Source organism: Oncorhynchus masou, chromosome 10 (assembly GCF_036934945.1).
Source record: "Oncorhynchus masou masou isolate Uvic2021 chromosome 10, UVic_Omas_1.1, whole genome shotgun sequence".
In the NCBI taxonomy this organism is placed as follows: domain Eukaryota; kingdom Metazoa; phylum Chordata; class Actinopteri; order Salmoniformes; family Salmonidae; genus Oncorhynchus; species Oncorhynchus masou.
Genome location: NC_088221.1, coordinates 43109127 through 43120381, shown reverse-complemented (window position 1 = coordinate 43120381; position 11255 = coordinate 43109127). Strand labels below are relative to the sequence as shown.

At 44.5% G+C, this 11255-nt stretch overlaps 1 pseudogene; it reads left to right on the top strand.

Moving 5' to 3' along the window:
- The window catches only part of LOC135547656 (rho GTPase-activating protein 15-like), an 82617-nt pseudogene extending 72946 nt beyond the window's left edge, over nucleotides 1–9671 (top strand).
- Nucleotides 9672–11255: the final 1584 nt, after the last annotated feature.

The window sequence follows — 11255 nt, the reverse complement described above, 5'->3', positions numbered from 1 at the left end:
CATCTGTAGAAGTTTGTGAGTGCTTTTGGTGACAAGCCAAATTTCTTCAGCCTCCTGAGGTTGAAGAGGCACTGCTGCGCTTTCTTCACGATGCTGTCTGTGTGGGTGGACCAATTCAGTTTGTCTGTGATGTGTATGCCGAGGAACTTAAAACTTACTACCCTCTCCACTACTGTTCCATCGATGTGGATAGGGGGGTGTTCCCTCTGCTGTTTCCTGAAGTCCACAATCATCTCCTTAGTTTTGTTGACGTTGAGTGTGAGGTTATTTTCCTGACACCACACTCCGAGGGCCCTCACCTCCTCCCTGTAGGCTGTCTCATCGTTGTTGGTAATCAAGCCTACCACTGTTGTGTCGTCCGCAAACTTGATGATTGAGTTGGAGGCGTGCGTGGCCACGCAGTCGTGGGTGAACAGGGAGTACAGGAGAGGGCTCAGAACGCGCCCTTGTAGGGCCCCAGTGTTGAGGATCAGCGGGGTGGAGATGTTGTTGCCTACCCTCACCACCTGGGGGCGGCCCGCAGGAAGTCCAGTACCCAGTTGCACAGGGCGGGGTCGAGACCCGGGGTCTCGAGCTTGATGACGAGCTTGGAGGGTATTATTGTGTTAAATGCCGAGCTGTAGTCGATGAACAGCATTCTCACATAGGTATTCCTCTTGTCCAGATGGGTTAGGGCAGTGTGCAGTGTGGTTGAGATTGCATCGTCTGTGGACCTATTTGGGCAGTAAGCAAATTAGAGTGGGTCTAGGGTGTCAGGTAGGGTGGAGGTGATATGGTCCTTGACTAGTCTCTCAAAGCACTTCATGATGACGGAAGTTAGTGCACGGACATATGGGTAGTCGTTTAGCTCAGTTACCTTAGCTTTCTTGGGAACAGGAACGATGGTGGCCCTCTTGAAGCATGTGGGAACAGCAGACTGGTATAGGGATAGATTGAATATGTCCGTAAACACACCAGACAGCGGTTCTGCGCATGCTCTGAGGGCGCGGCTGGGGATGCCGTCTGGGCATTTAAACGTTTAAATGTTTTACTCACCTCGGCTGCAGTGAAGGAGAGTCCTGCAGTGAAGGAGAGTCCGCATGTTTTCGTTGCAGGCGGTGTCAGTGGCACTGTATTGTCCTCAAAGCGGGCAAAAAAATTATTTAGTCTGCCTGGGAGCAAGGCATCCTGGTCCGTGACTGGGCAGGTTTTCTTTTTGTAGTCCGTGATTGACTGTAGACCCTGCCACATACCTCTTGTGTCTGAGCCGTTGAATTGAGATTCTACTTTGTCTCTATACTGACGCTTAGCTTGTTTGATAGCCTTGGGGAGGGAATAGCTGCACTGTTTGTATTCGGTCATGTTTCCAGTCACCTTGCCCTGATTAAAAGCAGTGGTTCGCGCTTTCAGTTTCAGCGAATGCTGCCATCAATCCACGGTTTCTGGTTTGGGAATGTTTTAATCATTGCTATGGGAACGACATCTTCAACGCAAGTTCCAATGAACTCGCACACCGAATCAGCGTATTTGTCAATGTTGTTGTCTGATGCAATACGAAACATATCCCAGTCCACGTGATGGAAGCAGTCTTGGAAGTAGTGGTGGTAGTCGTAGTATTAGTAGTTATAGTAGTAGTTGTAGTGTTAGTAGTAGTAGTAGTTGTAGTGGTGGTGTTGGTAGGTGTGGTAGTAATAGTAGTAGAGGTAGTAGGTATAGTAATCAGCATGGTCAGAGGAGGAGGAGGAGAGTAAGAGTATAGTTTGCTAGAGTAAGCATTTCAACACTAACTTATAGCAGTGTCCATTGTGCAGTGGCAGAATGACCATACAGAGCTTCGCTAGATGATCTTTTCCTCCTGTGAATATACAGTGGAATTACTCGAATAATTGATTCGCCTTATTTGAGATCATTAGTGAACCATTCGCTATGAAAATCCAGATCATTAGATCATCGCAGTGTTCTAATTTTAAAACGTGGATGGTCTGACAGGCAGAGAACAGTGATGTACAGGCACAGGGCTGAGTTTAATTGCAGACATAAATGGGAAATGATAGTGTGTACACATTGTAATCGGGTTGAGACACACCCCAAAATACTTAGTCACATGGACACACAACACACAGACATACACACAGCATATCAACTGCCTGAATAGATACTGTATTTGCCAGGTCAATTAAAACTGTATTTACAAGGTCAATTAAAAGCACTCACTCATCATATTGTCATCCACATGCTCAATTATTTGCATTCAGTAAACTCTGTTTTTGCCACTCATCCCCTTAAATAGATCTTCACACAAATTCTGATGGCCCATGCATGTGGTGAGAGTGAATCTGTACTGTAGTTATGCTTTGGTAGCATTGATAAATAGGCGCCAGGGAAATTTACTTCCTGCAATTCCGTTCCCACCTGTGACCTTAAGAGTTCACGTCTGGAATCAATTATGGCACTTTTCCCACAATTGTCCAAAACGTCAGCGTTTTGTAACTTATAGCATTATGGCACTGGTAGACACTGTTCAGTACTGCTACGACCACTATTGTTACTACTATGGTCTTACTTCCATACATAAACTACCACGGTACACGGCTACACCACGGCTACACCACGGCTACACCACTACGCATTCGCTCTGACACAGTATCATGATAGCATATTTTATGGATAAGTATATATTTGTTTACTCAAAGTGAGATGACGATAAATATTCATGATATCAGGTTGGATCATCGTCAGGCCTTTCTGTCCGTAATGAGGTTGAGAAGTATGCATGGCATGTGCCCACGCAGGGTCGATATTATAATGACATATGGATCATCGTCAGGCCTTTCTGTCCGTAATGAGGTTGAGAAGTATGCATGGCATGTGCCCACGCAGGGTCGATATTATAATGACATATGGATCATCGTCAGGCCTTTCTGTCCATAATGAGGTTGAGAAGTATGCATGGCATGTGCCCACGCAGGGTCGATATTATAATGACATATGGATCATCGTCAGGCCTTTCTGTCCATAATGAGGTTGAGAAGTATGCATGGCATGTGCCCACGCAGGGTCGATATTATAATGACATATGGATCATCGTCAGGCCTTTCTGTCCATAATGAGGTTGAGAAGTATGCATGGCATGTGCCCACGCAGGGTAGATATTATAATGACATATGGATCATCGTCAGGCCTTTCTGTCCATAATGAGGTTGAGAGGTATGCATGGCATGTGCCCACGCAGGGTCGATATTATAATGACATATGGATCATCGTCAGGCCTTTCTGTCCATAATGAGGTTGAGAAGTATGCATGGCATGTGCCCACGCAGGGTCGATATTATAATGACATATGGATCATCGTCAGGCCTTTCTGTCCGTAATGAGGTTGAGAAGTATGCATGGCATGTGCCCACGCAGGGTCGATATTATAATGACATATGGATCATCGTCAGGCCTTTCTGTCCGTAATGAGGTTGAGAAGTATGCATGGCATGTGCCCACGCAGGGTCGATATTATAATGACATATGGATCATCGTCAGGCCTTTCTGTCCGTAATGAGGTTGAGAAGTATGCATGGCATGTGCCCACGCAGGGTCGATATTATAATGACATATGGATCATCGTCAGGCCTTTCTGTCCATAATGAGGTTGAGAAGTATGCATGGCATGTGCCCACGCAGGGTCGATATTATAATGACATATGGATCATCGTCAGGCCTTTCTGTCCATAATGAGGTTGAGAAGTATGCATGGCATGTGCCCACGCAGGGTCGATATTATAATGACATATGGATCATCGTCAGGCCTTTCTGTCCATAATGAGGTTGAGAGGTATGCATGGCATGTGCCCACGCAGGGTCGATATTATAATGACATATGGATCATCGTCAGGCCTTTCTGTCCGTAATGAGGTTGAGAAGTATACATGGCATGGCATGTGTCCACGCAGGGTCGATATTATAATGACATATGGATCATCGTCAGGCCTTTCTGTCCATAATGAGGTTGAGAAGTATGCATGGCATGTGCCCACGCAGGGTCGATATTATAATGACATATGGATCATCGTCAGGCCTTTCTGTCCGTAATGAGGTTGAGAAGTATGCATGGCATGTTCCCACGCAGGGTCGATATTATAATGACATATGGATCATAGTCAGGCCTTTCTGTCCGTAATGAGGTTGAGAAGTATGCATGGCATGTGCCCACGCAGGGTCGATATTATAATGACATATGGATCATCGTCAGGCCTTTCTGTCCATAATGAGGTTGAGAAGTATGCATGACATGTGCCCACGCAGGGTCGATATTATAATGACATATGGATCATCGTCAGGCCTTTCTGTCCATAATGAGGTTGAGAAGTATGCATGGCATGTGCCCACGCAGGGTCGATATTATAATGACATATGGATCATCGTCAGGCCTTTCTGTCCGTAATGAGGTTGAGAAGTATGCATGGCATGTGCCCACGCAGGGTCGATATTATAATGACATATGGATCATCGTCAGGCCTTTCTGTCCGTAATGAGGTTGAGAAGTATGCATGGCATGTGCCCACGCAGGGTCGATATTATAATGACATATGGATCATCGTCAGGCCTTTCTGTCCATAATGAGGTTGAGAAGTATGCATGGCATGTGCCCACGCAGGGTCGATATTATAATGACATATGGATCATCGTCAGGCCTTTCTGTCCATAATGAGGTTGAGAAGTATGCATGGCATGTGCCCACGCAGGGTCGATATTATAATGACATATGGATCATCGTCAGGCCTTTCTGTCCGTAATGAGGTTGAGAAGTATGCATGGCATGTGCCCACGCAGGGTCGATATTATAATGACATATGGATCATCGTCAGGCCTTTCTGTCCATAATGAGGTTGAGAAGTATGCATGGCATGTGCCCACGCAGGGTCGATATTATAATGACATATGGATCATCGTCAGGCCTTTCTGTCCATAATGAGGTTGAGAAGTATGCATGGCATGTGCCCACGCAGGGTCGATATTATAATGACATATGGATCATCGTCAGGCCTTTCTGTCCGTAATGAGGTTGAGAAGTATGCATGGCATGTGCCCACGCAGGGTCGATATTATAATGACATATGGATCATCGTCAGGCCTTTCTGTCCGTAATGAGGTTGAGAAGTATGCATGGCATGTGCCCACGCAGGGTCGATATTATAATGACATATGGATCATCGTCAGGCCTTTCTGTCCATAATGAGGTTGAGAAGTATGCATGGCATGTGCCCACGCAGGGTCGATATTATAATGACATATGGATCATCGTCAGGCCTTTCTGTCCATAATGAGGTTGAGAAGTATGCATGGCATGTGCCCACGCAGGGTCGATATTATAATGACATATGGATCATCGTCAGGCCTTTCTGTCCATAATGAGGTTGAGAAGTATGCATGGCATGTGCCCACGCAGGGTCGATATTATAATGACATATGGATCATCGTCAGGCCTTTCTGTCCATAATGAGGTTGAGAAGTATGCATGGCATGTGCCCACGCAGGGTCGATATTATAATGACATATGGATCATCGTCAGGCCTTTCTGTCCATAATGAGGTTGAGAAGTATGCATGGCATGTGCCCACGCAGGGTCGATATTATAATGACATATGGATCATCGTCAGGCCTTTCTGTCCATAATGAGGTTGAGAAGTATGCATGGCATGTGCCCACGCAGGGTCGATATTATAATGACATATGGATCATCGTCAGGCCTTTCTGTCCATAATGAGGTTGAGAAGTATGCATGCATGGCGATATTATAATGACATATGGATCATCGTCAGGCCTTTCTGTCCGTAATGAGGTTGAGAAGTATGCATGGCATGTGCCCACGCAGGGTCGATATTATAATGACATATGGATCATCGTCAGGCCTTTCTGTCCATAATGAGGTTGAGAAGTATGCATGGCATGTGCCCACGCAGGGTCGATATTATAATGACATATGGATCATCGTCAGGCCTTTCTGTCCATAATGAGGTTGAGAAGTATGCATGGCATGTGCCCACGCAGGGTCGATATTATAATGACATATGGATCATCGTCAGGCCTTTCTGTCCATAATGAGGTTGAGAAGTATGCATGGCATGTGCCCACGCAGGGTCGATATTATAATGACATATGGATCATCGTCAGGCCTTTCTGTCCATAATGAGGTTGAGAAGTATGCATGGCATGTGCCCACGCAGGGTCGATATTATAATGACATATGGATCATCGTCAGGCCTTTCTGTCCATAATGAGGTTGAGAAGTATGCATGGCATGTGCCCACGCAGGGTCGATATTATAATGACATATGGATCATCGTCAGGCCTTTCTGTCCGTAATGAGGTTGAGAAGTATGCATGGCATGTGCCCACGCAGGGTCGATATTATAATGACATATGGCAGAGCAAGATGTTGACCATCACAGACGACTAACGATTCAGAGGCATTTTTCCATTGGTGAGATATAGCCTGAGCCTGACCTTTTCAGAGAAGCTTTTTATTGACATACTGTAGACTGTACACTGAAATCAGCTGTTCAGACAGACTATCTCTAGTGTAAATGTCAGTCCTTCTGAAATGCCTATCTTGATTGCTCTCTTGCATACCTGTATATCTGCCTTTACAACGGCTACAAGTTATGTTGACTGAACTATTAACTATTAAGGTAGTTGTCACAAAGAATATTAACTTCATATACTGAAAAAAGGGGGAAAAAATGCTATGTTTTTTCTAATACCTGTTCACTAAATGTGTACGCCGTTGTGACGTTGGAAAATATACAGGCTGTTTTTTATTATTTAATAATCAGTTAAAAAAAAAGATGTTTCAGCCATAGATAACATATTTAGGGCTTTCCTAAAGACCAGCGTCAGACGCCGCAGTGCAGCAGAGTGCTGAGAGCTGAGACCAGCCTGGCACTTTGACAATACCTTTTGGATGCAATTATCTGCTGAGAGGCCGTGTGTGGATTCGTTTTGAGCATGGAGGGACCCCATCCCACCTCAGAACGCTTCGTCAAGAGCCCACAGACAGCTTGGAGATGCGCCCCATGCCACAGACCTTCCATCCCATTCCAGGCCTCACTCCATAATGGGCCCAGAGGCCTGTGGGTGGCAGCCTCCTCCACGGAGGGAGTAGAGAGAGGAGCGGAGTGAGTCCCCCTGCCTGGGCCTACTTGGTGTCTCAGTCCCACTGCCTCAGCTCAGAGAGAATGCTTCTCAAAAATACTATCACGTATTCTGTGCTTTCCCCGAAATGTAGTCCTTATATGCACCCTGCATAGCGTACTGCATAGCGTACTGCTCATATCAAGATAATGGAATATATTTCTGATGGATTATGGCAAAGGAAGAAGGCGATCTGTAAAGTAAAACAAAAGGGAGTCACTGAGGAACCAATTTCCTCATTGTGGCATAGAAACCTACAGGATGTATATTTATTTATTTATTTTATTTCACCTTTATTTAACCAGGTAGGCTAGTTGAGAACAAGTTCTCATTTGCAACTGCAACCTGGCCAAGATAAAGCAAAGCAGTGTGACACAGAAAACAACACGGTTACACATGGAGTAAACAATAAACAAGCTAATAACACAAACAAGTCAATGACACAGTAGAGAAAAGAAAGTCTATATACAGTGTGTGCAAAAGGCATGAGGAGGTAGGCAATAAATAGGCCATAGGAGCGAATAATTACAATTTAGTAGATTAACACTGGAGTGATAAATGATCAGATGATGATGTGCAAGTAGAGATATATAATGTATAAGACTTGCATGTGCTTCTTGATTTCCTTTCAATATTTATTTTTGCCCTTTTTCTCCCCAATTCCGTGGCATCCAATTGGTAGTTACAGTCTTGTCTCATCGCTGCAACTCCCGTACGGACTCGGGAGAGGCGAAGTTCGAGAGCTGTGCGTCCTCCGAAACACGACCCAGCTGAGCAGCACTGCTTCTTGACACAATGTCTGCTTAACCCGGACGCACCAATGTGTCGGAGGGAACACCGTACACCTCGCTACCGTGTCAGCGTGCATTGTACCTGGCCCGTCACAGGAGTCGCTAGAGTGCAATGGGACAAGAACATCCCTGCCGGTCAATCTGGGCGACGCTGGGCCAATTGTGTGCTGCCCCATGGGTCTCCAAGTCGCGGCTAGCTGCGACAGAGCCTGGATCGAAACAGGATCTCTAGTGGTACAGCACTGAGATGCATTGCCTTAGACCACTGTGCCACTCTGGAGGCCCCTGCTTCTTGATTTCCTGATACCCAGGATTCTCCAGACATCTCTACACTGAAACTCCATCCAGATTGATTTAGTAACTTTCCCTATTCAGATACATAGAGTTAATGGATGTTCTTCAGTTCACTGCCGGTGCTGAACTTGTGGTATGAAGTGAGCGGTTTAGTTGTGGCTGAACCTGGACCTTTGAATACACAAAGCTGGGTGCACAAATTATATACAGTGTTGCCAATACTGAAATAGGAGATGCCTTCAACAGGGGCCATTCAAGGGTAAAAATTTGCATTGCTGACAAATCTGGTGAACGTACGTAGAAATTATCCACCATCATCCAGTGGAAATGAGATCTCTTTTTGTGATGATCATTGATGTTGACTTGAAAAACCAACCTTGTTTCATTACTTTTTATGAATTTATCCCATTGTTTCAAACTCTTATTTTCCCAGATAATTGAACCCTTCTCTCTCTGCAGGATTCTGACGTGCTCGAAGAAGAACCTCATGTCGACACAAGGCATCAGCATTGTGTTTGGCCCGACACTCATGTGGCCTGAGCTGGACTGTGGGAACATGGCGGTCAACATGGTCTATCAGAACCAGATAGTGGAGTTCATCCTCATTGAGAGCCCAGAGATCTTCGGCCTGCAGAAGAAGTGATAGGGACATTTCATCTACAGCTATGGATGAAACAGACAAGAGGACTTACTGTGCCTAAAGCTTGGAGCGAGTTGCTAGTATTACTGTAATATATTATTAATAGGGAGGATGTACACCTTATGTTAAAGTGTTAGTCATTTAAAAAGGGGATATAATTTATATTTTATTATAAACTGGGTGGTTTGAGCCCTGAATGCTGATTGGCTGACAGCCGTGGCATATCAGACTGTATACCACGGGTATGACAAAACATGTATTTTTACTGCTCTAATTATATTGGTAACCAGTTGATAATAGCAATAAGGTACCTCTAGTGTCTGTGGTATAGGGCCAGTTTCCAGGCACTCCGCATTGCATAAGAATAGCCCTTAGCCTTGGTATATTGGCCATAGACCACACCCCCCGAGCCTTATTGCTTAACTATATCACTATTATTTCTGTCAGTTTGAACCCAGTAACTAAACTGTATCTGGTGAGTTTTGCATTAGTAAATCCATAATAGTAAAGGACTGTATTTTGTGCTCTGATTTGTCCATTGCCTTTTACTGCACAGTTATCATGAAAGAAGTTCGCACACAATAAGTGATGCTATGTTGAGTTGTTTGTGCATACGTGTGCCTGTGTGATGCATTGTTTTTATTCAAGTCTTTGAATGAGCATCATCCTAAATACCACCTCCAAACTGCAGCCGTCTGTGAGTATCTGTTTATTTTTTTATATTCTATGCAAATGGAGCCTGTCTCGGACAGATTTGGAAATTAAAAAGAAGCCTTTGAATACGAGCACTGAGTTTGGTTTTATCAGATACGTTGTATGAAACCACAAAGTCTCCCTTTCTCCTCCAATTTCAAGATTCAGTTTTAGGGGTTAAACAAACAAACACACACACAAACACACAAAGAAACAAACACACACACAAACACACAAACACACACAAATGATGAGATAATTACTTTTAATTATTTTCTATGATGAACGACCACTCATCAAAACATAACTAATGGAGCTGTTCAGTCAATCACAGTGTAAATGAATGGGAGGGACAGCAGAGGGGAGGGGAGCAGACACTGCATTTGTAATGTAATGGTGATCACAGGACCCATGGCATATGTCTGTCAGCTCCTATTATCTGGCCCTGCTTATCAAAGCACAGCTGCAATTAAAACAGGCACCCTAATCTGGACTTGTGTAATGCCATTTCAATGTGTCCCTTTTAAAGTTCACATGTCCCCATACTGTACACGGTGAGACCGTTATTATATGTGCTTGATACTGTCTCTTAAATATTTGTTCAGCGCAGGTTACTGGGACCTGCCAGAGTAAGTGATAAGATAATCACATCTGATTTGTATTGTGTGAATATCAAAGCCATCACACATATCGTTGCCCACAAGTACAGTAGTTCTCCTGATGTTTAGCACAACTTTCTAATTTCTTATTTCAAATTCTAAGAGAAGAATTCATTCCTGGATCTTTGATGAGAGTCATGTTAAGGCTTTAATCTCAAATAAGACTTTGTTCACGCTTTTAATCAGTAGGCTTGTTTTGATTGGTCCAGACTGATCCAAAGCTGGTCAGCAACACCACTTCTTCATTGGTCTGGGCCAGAGGGAGGAAGGGCGAATAAGCACCCTCTGCTGGTCACTAAAGTAAAAAGCAGTGTCACCCACACACAGGTGTTCCCCATCTCTCTATCAGAGCACAGCTGCTTCACCCCTAATTATACGCCTCGAGGCCACATGAAACATACTCCCTGTCTGCTCACAGTATGTGTTCTCCGGGAGCAAAGCTTTGTTGCTCTGAGAGCTATTTTTGACTTTAAAGACCGAACAGGAGATGCATTGTGAGACAAGCAGGTAGGTCTACCGACAATGCGGATTTGCAACCAAAGGAAAATTGTTTTTTGGGTTGTCTTAATGTAGTTGTGGATCTTTCAGCCTGTCTAAATATCAGTATGATGACAACTCAGTAACTACACCAACAACAGAACTGCAGCTGTCCAGGTATCCTAAATCAACTGTCATTATACCAGAGAACGTCAGCTGTCTAGGTGTCCTAAATCAACTGTCATTATACCGGAGAACATCAGCTGTCCAGGGGTCCTAAATCAATTGTCATTATACCAGAGAACGGCAGCTGTTCAGGGGTCCTACGTCAACTGTCATTATACCGGAGAACATCAGCTGTCCAGGGGTCCTAAAACAATTGTCATTATACCAGAGAACGTCAGCTGTCTAGGTGTCCTAAATCAACTGTCATTATACCAGAGAACGGCAGCTGTTCAGGGGTCCTACGTCAACTGTCATTATACCGGAGAACATCAGCTGTCCAGGGGTCCTAAATCAACTGTCATTATACCAGAGAAC